General features: G+C 46.7%; 1 protein-coding gene across 10 annotated transcripts in view; it reads right to left on the bottom strand.

The window, feature by feature from the left end:
- DAB2IP (DAB2 interacting protein) overlaps positions 1-26,342 on the bottom strand; it is a 170,316-nt gene that overhangs the window by 79,933 nt on the left and 64,041 nt on the right. Inside the window, exon 1 of one of the 10 annotated variants that reach the window (XM_072883009.1) lies at positions 8,772-9,306. The exons of the other annotated variants lie outside the window; for them this stretch is intronic. The gene's annotated coding sequence lies outside the window, so the exon portion shown is untranslated. Of the gene's footprint in view, positions 1-8,771; positions 9,307-26,342 lie in introns of those variants that run through there. 10 annotated transcript variants of the gene reach the window in all.

The raw sequence follows: 26,342 nt of genomic DNA on the forward strand, positions 1-26,342 counted from the left end.
GCCAATATGAAAACTACTCAACTTAAACATCACAAAACAGAGTAGTTTGAGTTCAGGCAGCTGCCAGCGTTGGGTTATGCTTTCCCTCCAGTACGAGACACATGGACCGGTCGTACTGACAAAACCAAGAGAAGCCGACCGAGCAAAATGCTATCAAGCAGACAAGGGGGGAAAAGCACAACAAATGGAGTAAGAAAGCTGAAACAACTACTTTGAACATGAATTTTAAGTTGACTATAGTGTCCTCAACCTGTTTCACCATCAGCTGGGTGCATTTCCTTCCCTAGGAGGGTAAACTAGAGGCAGAGCGAGGCCGGAGCTGCCCACCCCACAGCCGGCTGTCCCGGCTCTCCCCGCCGCTCCCCGGTCTGCCCTCCAGCGCGCTCACTGCAGGCAGAGGAAGGGTTGGCAGAGAGTTCGAGTGTTTGTTTTTCAGCAGTTTGTGCTTATCTGTATTTGCGGAAGCATTTCAGAAACTCCGTCAGTGCCTCCAGGAGCTGTTTCGTGGTCTGAACGGACTGGGAGCTGGGAAGAACTCGGGAACCAGCCGGAGCGGTTCAGCTCCTACACGCAGAGGAGTGGGAGCAGATCAGATCCTACCTCACTTCAGTCCCAAGGTGGGTGGGAGGGAGAGAAAACATATCAAACAGAGAAGCTTAGATCTATATTAATGCATTTGGGTTCTCTTAACTCAGGCTGTACCTTTTCTTTCCGGAACATCTCACACCTGCCAGTGCTTTTTTTTTCTTTTAAAATAGTTGGTGCTGCTTCCAAACTGCATTTGCATTACTTCCAAAAGCGATAGCTTCTCTAATATGAAAAATAAAATCCATCCTGAATCAATGTTAACATTAAGAACAGCCCCAAAATAATTTACTGTCATGCTGGCATAGGGTTATTGCTAAATATACTCAACAGCCATTTAATTTCTACCTGCCAGCCCAAGCCGCCTCTCAGAGCCCAGCTGTGGGACTGGGACTAAATGGACTCCCCACCCAGCTGGGCTTCTGCGAACACTGGTGTTAATGGACAGAAACACCCTCTGCTTTCAGATCCGTAAGTGCTTTTCACAGCTGAGTAACTCCAGTCACCACCAGCCAGGCTTACAGCTGTATCAGTAAATAAGACAGAAAAAACAGCCGTTTGCCTCCTTAAAGTTATATACTCGTCATTGTCTTTACAAGGCTGCTCTGAATAGAGATCAACATATAAAAAGCACGAATACATAGAAATTGAGACATGCTTTTTTAAACTCCACTGAAATGCTCAATGTTACAGAAAGCTTTCTGGGCAGAAGAGTGGAGAAAATGCCATATAAAGTGCTAAAATATGTGGACGGTCCTCCTGCCGAGGAACGTGTTCTGGTGCAGCGCTGCTCAGAAATGTGAACGGTACCGGGACGGGTCTTAGAAGTCCAAGACAACATGAGTTGTTATCCTGCATTACAGTTCATTCCTCTCATTAAAATAATAAATCTGGTTTAGGAATACAGTTCCATATAAATACCACGAGATCTGGCCTTAATACACTCGGCTTTATAATTAACACCAACTTTAGTGTCTATGAAGGCTAAGAGGTCTCTGGGGTTCTTGATCAGGGAATAAGTCTATTTAAGGCCTAGATTTATGGTGTATTACCGCTGTGTGTTTAGCAGGGTCTCAGGGCTCCAACAGTTTGGTTCAAAAGCACTTTAAGGGGATCTTCTCGCAGCGCTGAGGGCGTGCACGAGCCCCGTCTCTCAGGTGATCAGTGAGGCTGCCAGGGCAGGGTAGAGACTGTAGCATCGTTTCTAACCAGCGCTTCCCTAAGGAGGAGGAAGCAGAGATGGAAAATAGCCCGAGGTTGTAAGATGGTGTTTAAAAAAAGCAGTTCCATTGAGAAACTACTGCTGGGATTTGATTTGCTGCCATTCCCATTGGCATTTCTGGGAAAGTTCCTCTTTATAAATAAAACATATCTTAAAGTAAAATGTCTTGCTTCTAGGTTTTCTGGTGCAACCTAGTGAAGAACACTGCATAATATCTTTGTAGAAAATAAAGCTCAATTATCTAATAGGCCTCAGATCTGTGTTGCAATCATAGCAATGGAGACTGGTGCCCCAAGCAACAGGAACCGTACAAATACATAAAATGAACAAAGCCACTGGGGCTCACCGTGTCAAACATAAACCGCTGCAGTCATCCAGTCACTCAACTTTTGCCATCTGTGAAATGGGAATATAGTCTAGAGCTGCTACCTTGAAGACTTGTTAGGAGGACTTATACAAGAGTAATTAGAAAATATTATATATGTGTTAGACATTACTTTTCCAAGAGCATTTTCCTGTAAGCTGCTAGGAAGCCTGACTCACTTCATGGCCTTTGGCAAGATGCTTATCTTCTCTGTCCTTTCATTTATGATTCTAGCCCAGTATCCCACAACAAGCTTCTAGTCTATCTAATACGGTATCCTGCCTCCAGCAGTAGCTAATGGCTGATGTTTCAAAGGAGGGCAATCTTGTTAACAGAGGGAAAATATAGTTCCTGACCCTTGACGGCAGGCAGGCAGAGCCCTGAAACTTTTGATTTATTCTTCCTGCTGATGTTGGTTGCTTAGCTACAAATATTCTCAATGCTCATAAAAGGCGCTCTCCCTTACTCCTCCTCACCGCTATGTTTTAAGTCCAGCCACAGTTTATTTTTCTTGAAACCTAGGCGATGAAATTTCATGTTGATGTTACATCTAAGATGTAGAATGCCCTGCTCCCCCTCCAGCGCCTGGGTAACTGCCATTAGCGTTAACAGGAGCAGAAGGGGCTCCATTCCACGCGCAGGAGACGAGCCACCCTCCAACACCGAAGATGGGCAACAGCGCCCAGCTCCGATGTAAGAGCTCTCTGACAAAAGAAAACAGAAAGGGAAAAAAAAGGAAGAAACAAGCCTGATGAACCAAACTGAACCTGTAGCTAAACGAGACCTGCTGGCACCTCGTTCCACAGACCCATGGAGCGTTCGAGGCAATGCCTCGAAATCTGATGGGTCTCTGACGCAGCGCTCGGCATGTGCTGACTGGTGATGTGTGTAGTCGGAGCGTCTCAGGGTACAGCACCCGTGAGCAGATTAGGCTGGATGGGCTCGGCTGATACAAGTCTGCCATAAGAAGGGGCAAAACTTCCCGAACACACGACGACATCCCCTACAGATCTCCCTCTCCCCGGCCTCTCTGCTTGTCTCCCGGGCTGCCCGCAGAGCGTGCGCCTGCAGCCTTACAGCTCCGCTGCTCCCTTCTCTGCGGGTTTCTTGTGGGGTTGCTCTAACGTGTGAGCATTCGTTAAACCTGAGGTCTGGCCACCGTCTCCATCTCCCACCCCTGCACTGCGTCTATGTGAGGGACAGGAAGAGGCCATCAACAGGTGACATGAGTCAATAGGAAACAACGGTCTGGTCTCAGTCAGGGATAAATAAAATTACTGCAAAAACAATAACCTCATGGAGCTCCCCATAGGAAAACAAAGAAAGTGGGTCTGGATAGAAACACCGGGACAATTGCTAGCACCAGCTGTGGGGACAGGGCAGGCAACAGAATTCAAAGGTGGGTTTTTTCCTGTCTGCTGAAATTAGAGAACAATGAGCAAAACCTCTCTTGGTAGGAAAGGGAAGCGGCTTAGCAGGAACGCACGGCCCTGGCGCCCGACTGCAAAGCCCTGCCGTGCTCAGGAGCAGCGCGAGGAGTCGGGGGGCTGCAGGCAGGAGCGGCCGGCTCTCCCATGCCATGAGTCACTCGGACAAAACACCTCCCTGCTGCTCTGGCTTCCCCCTCTTTACTAGGGAGATGTACGCTGCTGTGGGTTCATGTTTGAAAAATGCTTTGAGATCTCTCACTTAAACACTGCTAACAGAGACATCAGAATTATATCACGTGTTAAATAAGGTTTTTATGCTTCCACTGCATTAATGACTCTCTACTTTGTATTTTGGAAGTCATGCACATACATACAGCTGTCTTTGTATACTTACAGACAAGTGAATACAGTTTCCTACAGAAGGCCAGGGGATGGTATCTGGAGCTCAGGGAAAAGGATATCAGCTGACTTGACAATGCCATCAGTTTTTATAGGCCACGTGCAGGAGCCAAGAACCATTTTTAACTCATTTTGCTGCAGCACAGCCCCTTTAAAGCACCTGGGAGTGCTTTAAAACCACAGCTGACCCACTCCGTTGCTGCTGTGGAAATGTGGAAATGAAGAAACCGAGCTTAAGGCAAAGGCCTTTTGGTGCCCAGGAACCTCTTGCTGAAGCCCCAAGAGGGGCTCCGCTCCTGCACAGTTTGTTCTTTAAGCCTGCAGCAGACCAGCAGTATCTGGCTCCTCCCAGCCCCAACTGGAAGGCAGATCATTATAAGATCCAAAATTACTGGATAGGAAGCAACAGCCAAGTGCAGAGAACTGTTAGTGCTGTCACATCCTGATGACTAAAAGCTGGAGCAACTTGAACGGTAAAAAGCACCTTTTGGGCTAACTGTGCCTCATGTTTGGTGAGCAGGTAACAGAGGAGACAGAAATGCTGGGAGTCAAGGGTCTCTTTATCCAACTTGTTTGTTAACTAACAACCTTGCAACGATGCCAAGAGAGAACCAGAAAGCTCCCAGTCAGCACTACATCGCAATCAGTGATTAATTTGTTGCACGACGCTTTGCTTGCTGTACATGATGGAGCTCATAAATTCTCATTTTTATTGATGTTGTCCTGGCCGAGGGGGCATGCTGGAAAAGGCTGGCTTGTGCCGCAGGCGTCCTGGGCAGCTACCTGGGGACGGTCAGGGAAGCGCAAGCAGCCTCAACTATTGATGCCATCTGACTGGGGATAACCCCGATTTATCAAGGACAGGGGCTCAGCATCCGCCTACCCCCACATGCACGGAGGCACGGCACACGTACAGACACACAGACCCACAGACCCACAGGGAGGAGGTGTCACTGCTCACTCAGCACAGCAGTTCTCTCTCAGCAGTTGGCCGCAAGCTGTGGCACCGCAGAAGGGCTGCCACGGGCATTACTTGGAGCACTCTTCGTTCAGCCCCGTCACCTGGCTCCCGAAAGAAACTACAGTTTCACTGACAACCCCCTCAGGAGCCCTGCGAGGCCAAGTCTGCGGCACTCTAGATAAAGAAACAAGGACCCCTGTTAGTACAGCTAAATATCTCCTCCGTACTTTGGCTGGGAGAGCCCTGGTCCCACACAGGAGGCATCTCTGACGTTCCTCTCTTGCCATGGTCTATGTAATTTAATGCCCTCAGTTCCACTGACGCCCACCATTACAAGCCCCACTGAGGACCACAGGCTCATCAGGCACTGACTACTCTCCTCACTATTTTACGTTCTTTTCATATCACTTTTCCCTAGATGCTGACCACCTTTCCCAGACCCCAGCAGGAAAGTTTGCTAAAACGTGCAGCTGCCCATTCTCTGAGTTGCAGGGAGGGAAAGAGCGATCTAAGAGCAAACAGCACTAACAGGGGGACTGGAAGATGTGAAATGCACTGTTGGGACAATAAACATTGGGAATTGTCCCGCACTATGACGATCAGTCCTGCAAGTGGAAAGACCGATTTGAATCTCTCTGCTGGAGCCTTCTGCTCTCTCCCATGGGAGGGCACCGGCACATGCACCACAATGCGCAACCCCTTCGAGAACATTCCCATCCAGCACATCAGCCAATCACACTGACAAACTGCTTAGAGCCTTTGTTAAAGCCTTTTTATCATTCTGTCAGTCTAATTCGTGGGTTTATTGTCTTTGCTGTAAATCTACTGGCTGCAGCCCAGTCTGCATCCTGCTCTTTACTGGGAAACGGAGTGTGCGAGACCCTCCCATGGCAGAGGCTGCCACCTATCACTGCCACAGTCCCAGCAACGTGCAGAGCATCGCCAGTGCCACCACCAAGGTCCTACCCAGACCGCTGGCCCCAGCAGCCCCACTCACTGCTGCTGGGACACACCGTGAACAGAATGGCCCCCAGTTGGGGCCCGTTATCCCTTATCGTTAGTGGGTGCTGGTATTACCACAGTAGAGGGGATAACATGAGGAAAAAGAGACGAGAGCTCTGTTTAAACAAAAAAAACCCAGAAATTTTTTATATGGTGAAGGGGTGGAAGAAGGAACCAGTACTGCGGGAAGGGAGAACCTCTTGGAACAAGTCTTCAGCTGTGACAAACGAATAAGCCTGTATATCTAACATAGCCACTGACTGGAGTAACTGGCAGCTTAGGCCCAGCATTTAACACAACTCCAGCAGACATCAATGCCCAACAAGTCTTAAAAATTGGGTCTCAAGTACCTAAAATTGGGACTGAACAATCAGTGCCTTTACGTTTTGCTGTCCCAGGTGGTACAACTCCAAGTTCTTTCAATAGCTCTTCTCAACACAAATGACAATTGTATCTCATATTATTAAATCTATCATCAAATTGCAGGTCTCTGAAATGGTGAAAGTCGAAGAGAAGCAAAGAAGGGGGGTGTTTCTGTACAATACCCAGTGGAGCCGAGGGAGCCTTTTAAATAAGAAAAGGTGTTATTCCTGTCACTTCCAGCAGAAGGAAACTCACAGAATTACTGAGTGCTTTCTCATCCCACCCACTATCTTCCCAGCTTCCCAAGCATGCACCCTAGGGCCACAAAAGCCTGGCAAGTTGCTGTGATAAAGCACCAGACACGCACAGGGCTGCAGGTCGGACTGGGAGCAAACGGAGCACCACGCGCTGGGGTGCACCGGAGAAAACAGTGATGTCTCCTGCCAAACGGAGCCTCCCCTTGGTCTACAGCGCTGCTTTTCCACCCGCTCTGTTCACATCTCCCTCTTCTAATATTGTCACTAACGAGGCCACGGGAGGCGGCTTAGCCTCACAAGAGTCTACGTTATTTTTACAAACCCCACGGCAGCCCTCTTCTCCCGTGCACTGCAGTCATGCCCAGGGACACCTCCCGCTAATTGCTGTGTAGTGGGAAGAAGGATGGTGCCAGAAGCCCAGCCACGGCGTTGCAGCGTCGCGCAGCGCAAACATGCCGCAAGGCCATGTGTCCTGCGTGGGTCTCTCCAAAGATCATCCAGACCCAACCCTGCTTCATCGGCGCTGCTCAAAGGAAAACGACTGAAATGATGGCTGGGAATCAAAAGGAAGCAAGGAGAGTCCTATCAGTTTACCTCTGAACATTAACATGACTATTAATTACCATTTGCTACATCAAGCTATGATTTAATGAGAACAAATACAGATGCAGCCTTGACCTTTTCTCCCTCACTGCACGCTCCTTTCCTCACGCCCTTCCTACAAGCCACGATCCCGACCCTGCCTGGGGCAGACGCTCAGCGTCGCTGCTGGGGCAGCTCATCAGCTGCCTCCAGCTCACAGGTCTGAATGAGGCTTGTCTTAATATAGGAATTCACTGCTTTAGTTACATTTAGGTGTTCCCAGTTGTACGTATTATTATAAATATGATTTGTTTTCCAACTGTGATTCTTATTTGCTGCATTTATTGAATAGTGACTGGTTAAGAGGGATTCTGCCACTGTTTAAGAGATTGCAAGCAATGCTGGTCACCCTGCTACTTCTGGGGGAAAAGATTTAGGAGGGAGGAAGTGTGTCTGAAGCTTAATGAGGACGCAAATGCTTGCCAGACTTTAATTTGAAATTCTTTCTTTCTTTCTTTCCTTTTCCACAATATCCTTTTCCGCTGGGCTCTGAAAAGAGCAGAGCTGGACAATCGTATGGGAAGCTGGGAGAGCCTAACAATAGAGGAGGAGTGGAGAGGGGAGTGAAACCAGCCTATCTCCTTTTACTCAAAATGAAACGTGAAAAGAAACAAATTGCATAAAGGATGACTAACAAAGACGGCTTTAAAAATCATTTCAGGGTTCGTCTTTTCAGGTTCACAGCAGGGACGTCAGGAGAGGACATTCAGTTTCATGCATTACATAAGTTTTAGTACATCTCCCTTTAAAGTTAGCTCTGCTGTACTCTTACCACGTACACAGCCGCCTACACACACCCGGGACTGCTTGCAAACACACCCTACCCCAGTCCATGGCCAATTCTTTTTTTACAATCATACAGATCTTTTACAATCGCTTTGAAATATCTATTAATTCTGCATGCAGCGCCGTGGCCACTCCGCGCGCTCCGCTCCCCGTGGATGCGAGGGAATCGCTTGCCTGTACGCTGTGCTCTCAAATCACCGGATCCCTTTTGCAAGATATCAGGGCCCAGAGTAAACGCTTTTCAAGCAAACGATTTTACCATTTGATTTCTGCATCTTTCTTTCTCTCCCCACGAATGTCTAGAGAAAGCGCCGAACGCTCCTTTTCTTGGATGATTGAATACAGAGGTTGGCTACAGGCGCAGCTGCCTCGACCCCCACAGGCTGATTTCACAGGAAACAGCACAAACATCTGCACCATTGAACCGACTGACAGACCTCGGGAGATCTCTGTTCAGAGCAATCCAACATTTGAAAATCCAACACACTGCAAGATGCTGTAGCCCCAGCAGTCCCCACCAGCTGAAACAACGCGCTGGAAAGTCTGTTTTCTCCATATCTGCTCCCTGGCTCTTTTTTAAAAAGCCGCATATGAATTCAAAGGATTTTAAAGGTCCAGCTTTTCAAATCTGGATCATCCACTTCCAGAGCAAGCTCACGAAGGTGCAGGAAATACTTTGTCATTGCAGTTCCATTGTAATTTGGCAAATCCTAGTGAACCGCTGAAAAGAAAGGTAAGCGGAAAACTACCAGACACTTACCCAAGCCTCCACAGGACAGAAGAATAAGATCAGGACAGAAAACCAGCTCTGAGGTCCCCAGGAAAGTCAGCTCCTCCGAGAGCAGTGCGAGTCCATCCTCCGCGCTGCCCTCCCTCGGCCCGGCCGCTCGGCTCTGCTTGGCTTCTGCGACCTCGCTGGCTCTTCGGCTGCTCGCAGGCTCCCGGACTGCGAGACTTCCTCTGCAGCTGATAGTGGGGTTATTAAAGTAAACTGACTATTGCCCTTTGTGAGGGAGGTGGGGGGGAGGGAAGCTCAGCCCCTTCCCTTCCTTTGTAATTCAAACCCTTCCTTGAGGCTCTGCTTCGGAGGAGAGGCATCTGCTGCCGAGGAGCTCACGCAGGTACTGGCTGCGGTCCAGGCTGAAGAAACTGCGCCGCACTCCAAGTTTACATGACAAAGCAGCTCAGTCCTAATTAAACTCCATCTAGCATTTTTCTTTCTCATACGTAATTAGTGCAACCAGCAAACACACAGGTAAGAAGTGAGAGAGTTTGCACATAAGCGCAGGCTCCTCTGTCTGCACCTCTGCTTCATTTTAAGATTTCCTCCTCATTTATGCAGTAACAGGCTCCCACCACTTCCAAAACGTTACGTGTTCACCATCCCCACCCGGGGCACTCGGCCAGCCGACACCACCGCAGACCGGACACTGCTGGGCGGACGCTGGTTGCATTCGAGGAGGGCACGTTTCGGAGCCCTCCCCGAGCCGCGCTGCTCCTGAAGCCTGTCATTGCAATGTCAACATGCTTTCATAGGCGGTTGCGTCGGGATCGGGCAGCTCTCATCTTTATTACTTCCTGAAGGCAGTTAATCTTTAAAGCTGAAACTACAAATGCTGTCAGCCTAGCTTGCAGCCACCTTCTATGGGTATTTACAATTCACATTTTAAATCACAAAACAGTCCAGGCATACAGGAATACGTCCACAATCCAGGCGTGTAGGAATTAAAGGACATTTTCCTCAAACCCTCTTGAAATCTAAACTTTCATTATTAGCCATACCCAGTGTGATAATAAACCCTAGTCCCCGACAGCAACATATGCATCTCATCTCCACTGTATTTCAATATTACAATACTCCACAGTGACCTGGTAAGCAGCCTCAACCCAACAGATTTTACTTCACCCTGTCAATTAGAAAATCCTGGCGCATTACAGAAAAAAAAGAAAAAAACCCTGAATATTTTGTTTGAGTTCCCACAACTCCCTGTGCCTCCCCCGTTCCCAAAACACATCCTCCTTGAGGCAGTGGCTTTTGCTCATTTCTGACGGCAAATGTTTAGATCTGCTGCTCTGGTGATGACCACAAACAGTGGGGACGGCCAGATTATCTATTTCAGCTGTTTGTACCATTCCCTGAGTTAATGAGAAAGGGCACGGAGAGCATCTGCTATGAACCAGGGCTCATCGTGATTCAGGAGAGCACTGAGCGAGGACTTGGTATTCTTCTGGACATGTTTTTACTGAGAGAAGTAAGTGGAAGGGTGGAATTGCAAGGATGTTTTCTATTCCATCTCTGTTCAGCGTCCCAAGCTTATGCTAACAGCTTGGCTGCGACTAGTGCATAATCACAACAAGTATTTCACTATCGCTCCAATGCAAACAGGCAGCTTTCTAATCTCCCAAGTGCAATTTGCACAGCTGGCTCTCAGGACACGTGGGCACGCACTCCTTTCAGCCTGGATCGCTTTTCACCTGAACTCAGTTGTTCTTGCACCAGAAATCATGCTACATCCAAAACTGAGGGATGAGAATGAAACCCTTTTTGCAATACCCGCGATGAAGCACGTGTTTGGTGTCTGCAGGCCAAATGCCGCTTCCGCTGAAGTCCAGTGGTTGTGTTCTCATCGATTTAGCAGGAGCAGGATTCAACCATGGAGCAGCAGTCGTGGGTAACTGCAAGCCTCCCATTCCCTGGGATCCCTTCCTTGCTCACACCCATTCTGGGCTGGCTGTGCTATCCAACTGGCAGACAGGCACGTCAGAACTCACCTTAACTTGTGGCCTTGGGGCACTACTAGTAGGTAAATATTAAATGACACAATTAAAACATGGAGAGTCTAAGTTGAGACTGGTAAAAAAGAACAGCTAAGCAAACAAACAAAAAAACCCCAAATATGCGTGTCTGTATTGTGACAAGACACAAGGAGCTTGCTTTTCTTCTATACTAGACTGGTATAAGGTTGAACTAATCCACTGATTTATTCTCTATATACATGGGCATATTAAAATGATAATCGACCCAGCATCAAATATTCCTTGTTTTAGGAATTATTCCCAGCTTCTAGTAACACAGCAGGTCCATGAGAGCCTGGGAGAATGTATCCATATGCACACTTATCTCTTCATTTCAGACCATTCATCATTCCTTGCCTGGAAGCAACAGTTAATTTACAATAACTCAATGTCAAGATGGCCGTTTAAAATCCTCTTGAGGATTGCCCTAGGAGAAGATTTTGTCCTGGCTCTCTGTAGCCACCGTAGATTCAGCTGAGCCTCTTTTGAAGTCACTTAGTTTTAGAGCACGATAGAAATAAAGAAAGAGAGAAGACCTGCTAGGCTGTAGCTAGTGCACGTCCAAACCCCATGAAGGATCGTCTCTCCCGCGCATTCCTTTGGGATTTCAGTAGTCACAGAAATTAGAGACAGACAGAAAGAATATGGCCAGTCAGAAAACCCTGCATGCAATAGAGATTATTTCCTATGGTTTATTGTTTTGTCCGGATATAGATTTAAATAACACGTGACTCTTGCACAGACTAGGAAATACTTCCAACTTAGAGTGGAGGAGAAGGTACCCTTGGCTAACATCAACAGACTGGACCTTTCTGAAAAGGCCGCGTCACAACCAGACCTGCCCCCCAAAGCTTCCAAACAGCAATCCAGGTAAAACCCTCAGGAAGGACCTCTGAGCAGAGCTCACTACGGACTGCGCCTCGATATCCCGTTCTCCCCTCTCCTCTCTCTTGCATTTGTTTGGACTCAGCTTTATCTTTTCATTTTAAGGACTTTGCTTACCACATTTTACTAGTGTTGATGGCCCTTGCCTTTTATCAAGGACAATCTGCATCTAGTATTTTGGAAAGCAATTATTTAAAAATCTTCAGGTAGTGCCGCAGACAATGGCTGACAGGCCATCTATGTAAATCGGAAGGTGTCTAAAGAGGGTGTTTACAAGCAGAACGCTGCTAAAAGTCTGCCTCGGTTGCAGATAACAAGGCTGAGACAATGACAGATTTCCTTCCCCTTGCAGCCAAGAGCAGCTCCCTGTGATTGGCTTCGCCGTGTTTATCCAGGATGCTGGGAGAGAGCAGGCACCAAATATGCAATTAATTGGCAGTTTGCAAGAGCGTATTGCCTAAAGATAAACAGAGTGGGTGATCGTGTCGTATGTGAAATGGCTGAGTGCTGCAGATGTAGTGTTGACCCAGTTTAAAAAAAAAAAGAGGGTTTTTTTTGTTCTCTTAGAAAATAATGGTATTCAAATGAATACTTTTGTGCACGGTCCCTCTGGCCTTTGAATATTTTGTGTATGTAAGCCATTCCAGGTTCTTCCTTAATCTGGAAGTACTTAGTAAATTAAGAATTTGCTGAAAACTTTTACTGCTGACATCAGTGGAGCATTTCACCAATGGAAAATGTTTTGTGCAGGAGCAGACAAGTACATTGCGACACGGTGTTAATGGCCTTTACTCTTCACAGCGGGTGTTTTGCAAGCAGGAAAAGACAAGACTACTGGATCTGAGTCTAACTGGAAATCAGGTGATGTGGAAAGGAACAAAACTCCCTAGGACAGACACAGGCGTGTGAAGGAGATGAGGTCTGGAAGAGTAGAGGGGAGGAATGGTGCGTCAGGGAGGACCTGGAGCAGGGGCAGGGGAAGGACCGAAGCTCAGGAAATGGAGAGTGCTGTGAGTGGAAGGGACAGGCTACAGTTTCTAAATATAGGCACTGTCTATAAAGCAGGTCTATAAAATATAAAACCCAGAGTCAGGTAAGGAAATAAAGAAAATGATAAGGGAGAAGACTGAATGCTACTTAGGAGCTGAGGATACACACTGGAAAATATGTTGAGGCTGGAGAGGGAAGGGGAAAGGCAACTTGAACGCGATGCTAGACAAGTTGGGTATCTCGAGAGCTTCAGAAGGGGTATCTCCGACCTGATCAGAGCAGCAGCACAAACTTGTGGATCAAGTGCGAGACACAAATGCTAAACAGAAAAGCTCTCACTTTCAGGAGAGAGAATGCATTAGAAGAAATGTCCTCGATGTAGACTTTCAGACTTAATGTTTTGCAGAACGAAACAGAAGCCCACACAGCTACCGTGCGCGGCAGTAACAGGCAATGAAAATTAATGACCTCACAGGACAAAAGGACACTCGCCTCTCTCATTTTTTTATATTTAGTGCTATTACATTAAAGACTAAAGCATGTGACAAATCTCTCACTTCATGTTACTGAGACTACCTTGACATTACCAGCACTGTTCAGCTCGAGCAAGAAAACAAGTCATGGCCTGGCAACTTCCTTGTGAGGGACAATGCACAGAGATTGTATCTGGCCTGACCAACGTGACGACTTCAAAAATGCCTTTACAGGAATTGCTGATGCCATGGAGAGATATTTACAGCATGCTTTGACTTGTTGTTTTGCTTGATACTTTCACTTTGCCCTCAGCCTAGGCTGTGAACTGAGAGGGGACAGTTTCATGTGCACTTCGCACTCCACAGACGATGTCCTTCCTTCTTCGATGCTAAAGTGATTCCAGACAAATTCTTCATGCAGGGCTCAGTCCAGCTTCCCTTTGAACTCCGCTGAAGGTCAGGCCTTAGCCACGTGCCATGGAGCTTGGTGTTCCAGCAGCATGGCAAAAATTCAGCAGCGTTTTAAAAAATCTTTTTCTTTTAGATCAAAGTTTCTGTATTTCAATACCTAAAATTAGCTAGCAAAATAAGTGACATTTTATTCAGAGATGCAGAACTTCCATTGATTTTAATGGATTCAGCATCCCAGAAAAGTAGGCCACTTATTTATGTACCTACATAAGCATTTGCATGCCTAACGTGAAGGAGCCAAGTTCGTAAATGATGACCTTATGTTTTAAAAATCATGAGACAACTCTGCATGCATCAGTCTGTTATTCCCTTTATTTCTGTCAGCAAGTCTCATTTGAGAGGTAGATTTAAGCTGTAAAATGTGCCTTTAAAGTTTCTTGCAATAAGGTCTCCTCTATTTACCAAAACACTTAGGCACAAGCTTAATGTCCTCCTGAAGAGAAGCACTTCAGTGAATCAAGGCTAATAGCTTTCTCACACCCCTTCGGTTGAGATGGGGAACCAGCCTTTGCCTCCCCACAGAAAACTTGTGATCCTGATGGGAATGGCTCAGCAGCCTTGAAGACTGTTTCCGCCTCATCACTTTACCCTAGGAACATACTGTAACATCTTACAGCGCTTAGTTCTTCAAAGCGCGGCGAGCTAAACGACACTGAAGAAACTGCTTCCCATTCTGCAGCCATCCGCGGTTTGGGCAGGGCGGCGGGGGCACGGGTACCAGCGCCGCGGGGTGGAGGGAGGGAAGGGGGGCACCCAGAAGCAGCAAGGCGCTGAGCAAGAGGTGTCCTGGGAGGGCAGCTGTGAAGCAAGGAGGCACGATCCTTTCGCTAACGCACACGAGAGGAACTCCTCAACCTGCTATTTATCCTGCAACTTATCTATTTTAATCTTGTGCAGCTAAATGACTATCAACGGACTGCCATTCGGCTGCTTAAGGAAATAGCTGTATAATTTAGCTCTGATTGTTTAAAGCACTTGGCAGGAAACAATAGATAAAAACTGACAGGACTTTCGCAGTTAACAATACAAACTAATGAAGTGAAATACTGCTCAGAGAAATATTGTGACGGGTATCCACAGATTCAACTGAAGGAAAAGAAGTGGCAGGGCAGATTCTGCACTGCAGTCCCTCAGTCTTGACTTTGAAGAAAAGTCATCAGATCTTCCTTCTCTCTGTCTACTGTTCTGTCACGCTGGTTTGGTTACACAGCACTGTATGCAAGTTTGTAAAATTACACCACTTTAACAAATTCCCAGAGAGGAACCACAAAGGAGCTTAGCTCAGATCTGCCACGCTTTCGCATTCCCACAGCCGTTACCAGCAGGAGTTCACCTGTGGAATGACACAGACCACTGACGGGAAGCGACGGGGGAAAACCCTGACCTCGGACGAATACACAAGCAGCGCCGAGCTTCCAGCATGAGCATTTGCGTGCAGGTGCGTTCACAGCGACGGTGCTACAGGAACTCAGCACGTAGCCAGCGCAGGCGTGGAGGACTCCGACTGCCCAAGTCACTCCTAAAGGCAATTGCTGGATATTGAACTTTGGTAGAAAGAGTTACTGCCACTGCAGACAGCTACAGGCACTTTTTTATTTTCCTTTATCTTACAAATTGCAGCTCAGAGTCTGAATTATTCAAAGCAGACTCCACTGACAGCTTCTTGAAGCAGGGGGGCACACAGACACACAGATGGCGACCGTAGTTTTCCCCTGCGCGTGGCGTACCCCAATTCCCAAGTGTGTTTAGCTGGACAATTAGTGCACTTTGTTAAGCAGGCAGAAGGCAGCGAGGTGGAGCGCACCGTGCTGTGCACACAGACGGCGTTGGTACAGAGCCCCTCTCATCTTTGTGTCTTCAGAACAGAGGATGCCAGAGACAGGCAGCAGCCAACCTGCCCTGGCCACGAGTACAGTTTGCAGGATATATGGGTTTGATTATTTGTGGTCTCGTCCACTGGCTCAGCTAAAATGACATCGGAGGCCCCAAAGAAACTAACGATCAAAAGCACTATCGGGGAGGATTTCCCTGTTGTGTATCTTACTGTAGGCATGATATGATTGTCTTGGTGTGCTGCGAGGAGGTTCTGTGCACAGAAGTAGGACCGATAACTTGATGATATATACTGTTGACTGTGATGGAGTCCTTGGTAATCCCTAACACACAGCAATATTGCTGGCTGTTTGGCCACCCTCCATGCTACCGGCCTCCTTTCTGCCTTGACCACAATAGAAAGAGACGTAAGGGTGCAGCTTTCCCAAAAAATCATGTGCAAACAGAGCACCTGGACTTTGAGGGAAGTTAAACACTATTAACTAATTTGGTTTCCATGGTGAAGGACTGCAAAGTTTCACTTACCCTAGGAAGAATGGGAAGTTTTCATTTTCTGGCCCCAGGTAACAGCATAAGGAAAATTACATCTGGTTGGCGTGGAGACAACTTACTTGTGGAAAACGAAAAAAAAAAAAAAATAGGCAGGAAAGTGCTGCAGATATAGCAGAATTCTGCCTGAGTAAAACCCACTGTAATGCACCCTGGCCAAATTTTTGTTATTACCTGTCCAACTTTTTCATACAACTCAATAAAGAACACCCTGACCTACGGTGGGGAATGTGCTCCAGCAGCTCCGAGGAAACAAACAGGCAAATCCCTTGAAAGGCATGAGAATGAGAATCGTGCCTGTGCGGAGAGCCAGCACAAGGCTCGTGCAGGGCTCGAAGCCCACTGAAACCCACTGGTGACCCCTTCATCCCATCCCCTCGCTCCCACTGCGCAGATCCACCAGATCTGTGGCCACACACGAGCCCTCCGCACAGGAGTGAGTTTATCTGCCCTGAACAAACCTAGAGAGGGAACACTTTTAAAAGCATCTGTACCTGCTCCTAGCAATCCCTTCCAGCATCAGGACACTGCATTCCTCAATACTGCGAGCTAAAGCCGTTCAAGTGAACGAGACGTGCCAGACTCCCTGTTTCTGATGGGAGCTGACACTGCCAGCGCTGAAAATCAGACGGGAAGAAGTCCTCAGACAAGGAGACCAAGTAAAAAACATCACTGACATTGGCGAATAGCTTAAAAGATTTAAAAACCTAAAAACCTAAAAACTAAAACCATCCTCATCCCAAAAATAAAACACACAAAAAAATCTTTGCTTTTATGCAAGTCAGAGTTAATTTAAAAACAAGGAAATACTCTAAAGGTCACATGGATCTTTCGCATGTATCCATATACCTGAAAGTCAAGGCACTGTTCTCAAATTCCACTTGGAATTTTAAAGTTTACAGATGTTTCTGAACTCATTAAAGTAGAGCTTCACAGGAAAAGGCAAACAGGGGCAACTGGATCAGATCAAACACCATTTTCTAAATGGTGAGAGGCAAGAGTCCTGCTGCCTGGAGCGCTGGCAGCCACAGGAAAGACACCAGGCACTCTGTCTTTGAAAGAGCTGCCCCTCTCCCCTGCCCAGACTTCTGCACCCCAGGCACAAAAGGCTTTGGAGACAGGCGTTCACCGCCCCGTTCCAGCCTCCAGAGGAGAACTGTCCCACCTCTGCCGCGGAGGCAGGTGCGGTTTGGGGCTGGTACAGCCTGGCCCCGCAGCAGAACCCCACTGCTTTAACATTCGCCGCGTTGTACAAATGCTCTCACCAGGGAACGCCCCCGGTATTGTCTTTCAGCGTATTGTTCTCTCCGGGTTAAATATAACTTATGTACCATTCACAGAAGAAAAATATTCTTTGTGTGAGAAAATGCGTAGCAGGCTTGTAGTTTGACGCTGTTGGTACCACAGCACTGGAAAGACTAAAGGAACAATAATAATAGTAACCAAAAGTTTAAAAATATCTCTATGCATATTTCACTATGTCATAGAGATTAGGATGCTTACCTCTAAAACTGGGTGAAAAAAAGCCTTAAAAAATTGTTTTTGCTATTTTAATTGAAAATATAGGAGGCTTTTTCTGCCTCTACCTATTCAATGACCTCATTGCAAGACATTTTTGTACTTTTTCATTACACAAAAAGGGGAAAAATAGAAGGAAGGAAAGAAATAAAGCCATGGCTTTTGACTAGTGAAAACTCAAAGCATGTCAAAGTTATAAAATATGATTTTATCAAAATGAGGGATGTTGTTAGCATTGACATGAATGAGGGCAGGTTCTGGAAAGCTGAACAACTGTCAGAGCAGGTACAACACACACTGCCTTTCCAGCCTACCTCGTACCTGCTGATGTGAACTCCAGCATCCCACAGGTGATTCCTTTCAGCCTCAGCCGGCACTGCCCCGTCACCCGTTCTGAGCGCTGTGCAAGTGATACCGTCCCGTCGCTCGAGCCAAGACCAGTATTGCAGGAGAGCAACTCTCTGAAATGGACTGTTTGAAGGCTGCAAACAACCTGGATGTTCAGTTTGGTGAATCACAGCTTGCGGCAGTCCATAAAGACCTCCGTGTCTATTGTGACTATGATTAATCTCTCAGATACATCCCCAAAATCAAAGTTGCAAAGGCCCCTGGCTGCATCCAAGCCGCGACACTACTCCTGGGTCACTCGGTTATTAATGCTTCAAACTTGACACTCCTGAAATCAATGACAAAGCTCCCATTGACTCGAAGGGTAGAGGAACAGACTGCAAAAGGCACGGACGTAGCTTGAGTTTCCTGGCTGAATTGTGCCGTCAGCTGCTTTGCTGTCATGAAGGGGGACTGTTTGTCACCCTGGGAATACCAGAGGCTGTTTACTGGAAAGGAGCTCAGCAGCTGGGAGGGATCAGGGGCACTTGAGTTTCTACACTGATGTGCAAAAGCAGTAGCAGTAGTAACAGACTGTGAGTGGGTACAAAGAGAAAATGTCAATATATGCTTTCTCTGAGCAGACCTGTGCCTTCTATCGTGTCAGCCCATCACCCTTCACCAGTTTTCTCAGTGCTCAGGACGCGCAGGAGAGGGTTGAGAGCAGCCCCGCGGCGTGAAGCTGACTGCAATGAGACGAAGGCACTTTGTCATGTCAGGCAGTGGGGTCAGACTCTGGTGGATGCCAGGCAGTGGCTGGTAAGAGTTAAGCTGGAGGCCCCAGCTACGAGGATGGGTAGCCACAGAAGCCACACGGTCAGTGTTAACCTTCTCTCTGTTGCAGGCTCAGAGAAAGGCCAAGGGACGTATGTGACCAAGCTCTACTGTGATTTCCCCAGGGGAGCTCAGAAATGCCTGGGTTTTTTGTGTTGTTCCAAATTTAATCCCTGCCAAGTCATTTTTTTTTTAAAGTTCATAAAAATATGTCCCCATATGACAGGGAAGACCAAAACTACACGGAGTTAACCCCAGAGTCTGTCTGACAAACGTATTATCTTCCCAGTAACTTAGTATAAGCACAGTTTTATTGCAGTCATCATAACAGAATCCGTCACTACTGTGTCCTCTGGATGTCATTAATAAATAATAAATGAAACCACTCAGAAAGAGGGAGAAAAAACGTATCTCAGATTTTTTGGAGCACATTGAGAGGCCAGTAGCAGCGACAGGCATGAAAGGAAAAGTCTAACGGGACAAGCTCTGGGGAACGCCAGCTTTGCAGGGTCATGGAGACAGGTAGAAAGAACAGAGGAAAATGCAAGCACAGGCAGCGTCTGCTGGCTCCCCCGGGGTGGGCAGAACAGGCAGCAAAGCCCAGGCCCCGCTGCCTGCAGGCAGCGGCACCGGGCACCCCGACAGAACGGACATAAAAGCAACTGCGTTACAATGACAGCACCAACATTTGCCAGAGAAGGTCAATATATTTTTGCTGTCAGCTCTTGGGAGGTTTCTTTTAACAAGGTTTAATTGGGTTTTAGCACTGGTGAAAGCCCTGGAGAGAGATAACTTGTGCTTAGTCACAGAAGAGTTATGAGCACTGACAATGGTAACGTCCCTCTTCGCACAGTCAGCGTAGGAACCAATTCCCTCTTCCCTCTCTGCAGTCTGGCCTGGCTAGATCCGGGAGTCAATCCTCCCTTCTCTTCTTCTCTTTTGTTCAACACACAGCATTGTCCATCCCAAAAGTCCCTTCTCGCACTGTTAGTAGCGGGTGAGACAGGCGGGTGGTGGCACCAACCGGTGGCACAGCAAAGCTACTGGTCCTGAAGAAACTGCCTGGATCTGCCTGTCCTCCTTCCTCCCTCATGGGCGTTTGCAACCTGGCCTGACCTCATTCTCTCCCGTCTCATTCTCTCCCCTCCACCCTGCCGCATCTCTGAGGGCCACGGCATGTACTCTAGCTCTTCTCAACCACGCTCATTTAAACCATCTCCCCACGAGCCTGGGGCCTGGAGGACAAGTTTTGACCACCACCCTACCTGCACTGCTCTTGAGTCAGCTTATCCCACCCTGAGCTATAGCGAAGCCCTGCATCCCGGACAACTCCACCAACATCTTAAGGAGTAAATAAATAACAGGCATTTAGTCATTTCCACAGATTTCTTTCCTAACCCCTGCTTTTTCTCAGCTGCTTTATACTCACCCTGACTCACAATTATCAGAAAGAAGGAAAGAATGGAAATAAACAGCAAGAGGAATTCCTTTTTTTAAAGACAAGTCATAAACTATTCTCAAAACAGCTGCTTGAATACTAACTAGAAAAGAAAAAAAATCCAAACCCAAAACACAGGTAAGTCAGACACACCCTGTCGACTGGAGAAAAAAGTCTTCATCATCCTTTACCAAGTTAATATTTTTCCCTTCTGTGCCAAGCCAGCTTAGAGCACAGTGAGGGAAAGCGAGTTGCTTTTCATTTCCTGAACACTTCTTAAACTATAGAAGATTCAAATTCATCACCCCAAACACGGCTTCATCCATTCCTCTGCCCCTTCTGCCCTGCCTCTCTCCAAGAACCTCAGTCTTTGGAGCTCCGTTGCGGCCATTTTCCTTGTTTGAGAAAGTACGACCCTTGAGGAAAGCGCAGCCCCGCATGCAGCACCAAAAGGGTTATCTTCACCCCCACACATACAATGGGCAATGGATTTCTGTAGTCTACTGTAGCCTGAGATGGGATTTCAAAACGTGTCAGATCTTTCCAAGATCCTGTTCCTGTTCCCGCTCCCTACCCCACCCTTTGCTCTTCAGAGTGATCCTTTGGGGAGCCTGAAACTGAAATCTATTTCCTTGCCAAAGAGTTTTCCATTTCACCACCTACACTTCCACTTGTGCTCATATGAGGCCCCTGGAGCACGTTGCTGCTGGCACTCATTCCTGCTTAGCAAATGTACCTTGTTTGATTGGGACTAAGAGTGGAAGAAATCTGCTTCACATCAGTTTTTCTGAGTTTGGTTTGTGGGAAGGGTATTATTTCTTAGAGGATGAGTCTGTTTATTGGCTGGGGATATTTCTAGTGCATTTATTTTTTGTTGTTGTGAATTTGGACTGGAGGCATCTCCTTCCTCCTGACAGTTGCTGGCAGCGTGCTGTAAAAATATGATTAATTAAAGTGTGCCTATGAATCCAGTCAGAGGCATAGACTTTTCCTCCTCTAACATTAAATAGAGAAGGGGCCATTTAACAAAGTTCAGATCTTGAAGCGGATTTCAGAGTACACTGCAGTTTAGCTCAGCACGACTAGGAGGTTCAACCTTCAACATTTAAAAGCTATGAGCCCTTGGAGAGAAGAGACTTCTGCTTCTGGTCCAATCCCAAATATAGAAATAAATAAATAAGAGATAAATAACCAAGCCATGCTCAAAAAGGACTCCAGCAGCACAGCAGAAATACACTGGTCACCGGAGGGGCTCCTTCTTAGCCTACATGACATTTTTACCTTTGTAGACAGTTCAACCATAGAACACAGGCAGTCCTGTTGCACTGAGATTTTAGATTAAAACAACACATTCTGGCTCTTGCTCTGCAAGAAGCCACTGGAAATCCTGGAAGACCTTCAAAAACGAGCAGTATAGTACTTGAAAAAGAGACACAACTTTACTAAATTGAAAAATTTGAATTTCCTAACATGGACTTAAAAGGTACTACTGAATCTTTAATGACTGCAATATAGAGATGGCTCAATCTGAGGAGGGCTGAAGGTCTTCCTTTGAAGAAGTCAAACTTAAAAAAAAAAGAAGAAAAATGTCTGCTACATTCCAAGGTCACAAAGGGTTTCATGAAACTCTGTATCCCTCCCAACTCTGATTTCCTAAATGACAGTCACTCCTTAATCCAGAGCACCTACTTGAAACTGAACACAATTAGCGGGGGAAAGGAAAAACATGCCAGACTAAAAACGTATTTCTGTAACAGGAGGTTGTGAGGAGCGATATGCTGTAGATACAGATGGAAAATGGGCTATTTATTTATTTCAAGAGCACAGAATTCTTATTCATTAAATGCTGCTTTTAAGCTTGACATGTTTGAAGCTGTTTGGTATTGTACAGCCTTCTGACTGACTGATAGCTTGGAGGAAAGGATTTGGAATGGGAAGCACGGGCTGTGTTACTTAGCGGTATCTCTGGGGTCAGTTACTAGCCCACTTTTCCAAGCTAGCTCTCATACTATTTATTTCCCATGCCCACTATCATCTTCCATCCCCACAGTCAGTTCCTCTGCCTGCACCACATTTTGGATCACCACCCAGATACTCCACTAGTGAACAATTTTCTCAAGAGCCTTAATGAACAGAGTGAACCTCTGGTTTGAATACCGAATATTGTAGGAGGTGACCTGCTAGACAAAATGTCCCATTTTAATACATCCAGGCCACGAGGAGTCTCCAGCACGCACAAGGCTCAGAGGTTCTACGAACAGCAGCTGAGTTGTATGACACAGCCCAGGGCTGGTGTAATCAATGCAAAGCTGCTGCCCAAGCTCTAGAGGCCGGCAGCCCACCACGCTGTGCATGCACTGCCTAAACCTGTGTTCTTGTCAAGCCTACAAGCAAATGTAACATGAAAGAAGAAGCCATTTTCTTCTTAAAAAAAAAAAAATCAATAATTCTCTGTTGTTAGGCAAGAACACAGGCTAGACTAAAGCACCTGAACAGATAAACTGTTAGGCAAAACCGTAAATTTAGATGGTGCTAGACTAGGAATGTAAATTTAAAACAAAACATTTGAAGTTTGGGTGAGGATAAAAAATATATAAACTATTTGAAAAGACAGTAATTATTAGTGATTATAAATCTGCATGCTAATTTATGTGATTTCTATTGACATTTTCTTTCTAATTCAGTTTTTATTCATTTTGTTGCATGCAGATAAATTCTAGATAAGAGCATTGTGATGTGCAGAAGGCTTAATCCAACAGAAACCCCCTAATATGCAATTTAAGGATCTCAGGTTCATTAATAATCCTAGGAGCATCTTGTTGAATCTAGTTTATTTGCATGGGACTGAGTACATCTGAGCGAGACAGGGTACGGCAGACATTGCCTTCCCTTTAGAGACACCCTTTGGTGGGTCCGTGCCAGGCACCCTGTGGGGAGGGAGCTCCTTTCAAGGGCATTCTCCATCCTCTGTCCATTTACTGGGCAGCTAAAGACCGGACAATCCTAGAAAGGTCTGTTTCCCAGAGATTCCAGCATGATCTGTCCTCTCTGCAAGCATTTTGATAAGAAAATAAAATTACTACCCAAACACTAACCCTCTCATCAATCCATTGATTCACCTACTAGCAGTTTCAATAATAAATTAGATCAATATGAATTATTGTGTGTGCGAACAGATGTCAAATCACAATATGCTACAATCAGATCAGATCAGATGGGTGTTTCCTAGAAAAACAGTATTTATCCATATTTGGTAGAGAAGGTGCATCTGCTCATCCAGAATCCAAAAGATATGTCTCCCAATGAGGCTTGGACACTGTAACTGTTTGGTGGAGTAAATCCTGAAAAGAATTGGTTTTACTCTGGGAAACAAATACTTTTTTTTTCCCCCCTAGTTCTGTGCTCTATCCAACTGCTTCCTCTTCCACAGATCCAACTATAAGGAAGCCTAAAACTTCCTCAAACTTTGTAGCTTTCACTGTGTTGGCACAAGTCAATATTTTGTGGCCATGACCCATCCCTAGTTTTGTCCATGAAAGACAACATCCGAGGCTTACACAAGAGAACTCAAAGGCAAAAATAAAGACCACCAGACCTAGCTAACATTTGCTAGAGAACAAAACACCGCACCCAGGCTAGGACATTCAACCAATACGCACCAATACATTCTCCCACTCTTCCCCCCAGCCCTCCCTTTCCCCCATAAATCTCCCTGCTCTCAGACCCTGATTGGGAGCCTCAGGTGCTCATGGAAAGCAGAAGAGACCTGTTGGGTGATGGACTCCTCCAGCACATCCTCAAGGACCATGTCAGTAACGGGAGAGCTTTCACTACTTCTCCAGGCAGCCTGCTCCAGACTGACACATTGCCGCATGCAGGTAATTTTCTGATGCCTGGATGCCTGCGTCTTCCCACCTTGTCCCACGTTTATCTGTCAATTATCCATTCTAAATTCTTTCACCTCCCCACTGTTGACACCCTTTAAATACGTGGTTATGAAATTCATCCTCTGTTATCTCGCAGCCGACCTAGATAACAGAACTGGCTGTGCTCCGCGCTCCGTTCAGCTTCTCAAGAACTTATTCAGACATTATGTTTCCCAAACTCTGAATTCCATCCTCTTGAGGGGCTATGTTTAGATCACACATCAGGGCCTCATCAGACACCATCCCAAAGAGCATCCATCATGGCTTTATTCTACTTTGCTGCCTCCAATCTAGCTTGTTAACCATTCCCAAAAATGAGTATATTTTAATTACTGTTTTCTGAGAATTGGGATTATTTTCCTTCTAAATGTATTCGTCTGATTATCTCCAGGATGAAATTCATTTGGTTAATTACCATCCTTTTAATTTGTTTAAGACTATGTTTCTGTTTCCTGTGCTGTAACACCTCCCTGCTAGCGCTGCCTGCATTTATTCGGTGTCTGACAGACTCCCATTTTGGGGAACAAACAGAAGACTTCCATAAAAACACACCCCGAATGACGCCTTGCAGGCAGAGCCTGCTATCTCACCTAAAATCCAAGGTAAGAGAGAAGCATCGTTCAAATGGACACATTTATTGCTCGTGTTTATTACTGAAGCCCTGATCCCGTGCCCATTCGGGTTTCGGCCGCACAGCCCGCCGGGCTCGCGCGCGGCAGCGCCGCACCCAGCGCCGGACGTGGGCAGGGACGGGGCCTTTCCTGACATCCACAAACTAATGAGGACTCACAACTTGTCCCCGAATGTTCAAAACCCTCCCCAGCAGCGAGAGAGGGTTTACGGCAGAGCGGAGCCTTCTAGAGAACGAGCAACAAAGACCTCGTGGCGGGAAGCCCACCCGCAGCCATCCCGGACCCTCCCTCAGCTGCTCCAGGTCCCGCCCGTCCCCAGGTGCCGTCACAGCTCTCACACAAGGCTGCCCCAAGGGGAGCCTCCACCGGCCTGGCCTCCCATGCTCTGGGCCTCCCCTCTCTGGGCATCCCACACCGTCGGGGCCTCCCACGCTCCTGGCCTCCACGCTTCTCAGCCGCCACGCTTGGCCTCCCACCCCGCCTGGGCCTCCCGCACCCTCTCAGCCCCCAGCTCTCTCAGCCTCCGCTCTCCTTGGGCCTCCCACACCCTCTCAGCCTCCAATTCCGCTTCCAATCTGGACGCGTAGTCCAAGCTATCCTCCTGTCAGACACAATCTTTTATAACATCTCATTCATTTGCCAAAACCCAGCACTTTTGTACCTAATGCCCGGCTTATTCTATCATCGTCTTATTACTACCCTGAAACAGGTAGACGAATCCCAATTTCATTATCGAGATCTCAGTTCCAGTCAATGACGCACATACTGGAAGAAACCTGGTGTAATTTTATTAGTTTTCTAAACTCCCCTAATAATAATAAAAAAAATCTTCCATGGATAATGCAAAATGAGACCAACGGAGACATTAGGAGAAATTTCAAATATTCGTAAGCCAATGGAAAAGCTTCCCAAAAGGAAAGGTCACGGCACCTAATTAAATTGCATACGTAGACTTGCGCTGCAGTAACGCTAGAGAGCATCCAATAGTTTGGGAAAAAATACAGAGCTGTCCACATTTACTCTACACGTCTAACACCGACTGTCCTAGCTGCGTGGACACGTACCTTGCTCTCACTCTCCCCTTAGCGAGGACGATCCCCTTTTAGTTTACGGGAAATTTGTGCGGCAGCTCAGGGCGCTCTCGCAGGGCTGCCCCAGCGCAGCCCCTGTGCCACCCCAGCCTCGGCTGCACCCACGTTTCTTTTCCATGCCAACATATTTCCGTCTTATTCAGAAAGCTGTTTGTCCCTTAATAGGGCACATTTTCCAGCTAGCTTTGTTGTTCTGCAAATTATGGGCTATAAAGAATTAATGGCTGAACATAAATCAATTTAGTTCACTGAGAGAGTATGTGTTTTATGTGGTAGACGTTTTCAAAGAAAAGTAATTAGTTGATTTGGCATTTTAATCTTCAGAAAAATAAAGCAGCTATTTTTCTGCTAAGAGGATGTGTTTGAACACATAAACATATGCTGTATTTTCTGAAACTATATTAAGAAATATTGTTTATCGGCTAGATGTGGCATAGCTGATAGTTATTTCTATTGTCTCAAGAAGATACTTTGCGATAAAGATTTCACCACAGAGACTGCATTTTACCTTCCAAAGTGCCTGACTAGAGGCTTTAAAAAAGCCAGATAGGTCCATTTCTCTCCCAGG

Source organism: Ciconia boyciana, chromosome 18 (genome assembly GCF_034638445.1).
Source record: "Ciconia boyciana chromosome 18, ASM3463844v1, whole genome shotgun sequence".
NCBI lineage: Eukaryota > Metazoa > Chordata > Aves > Ciconiiformes > Ciconiidae > Ciconia > Ciconia boyciana.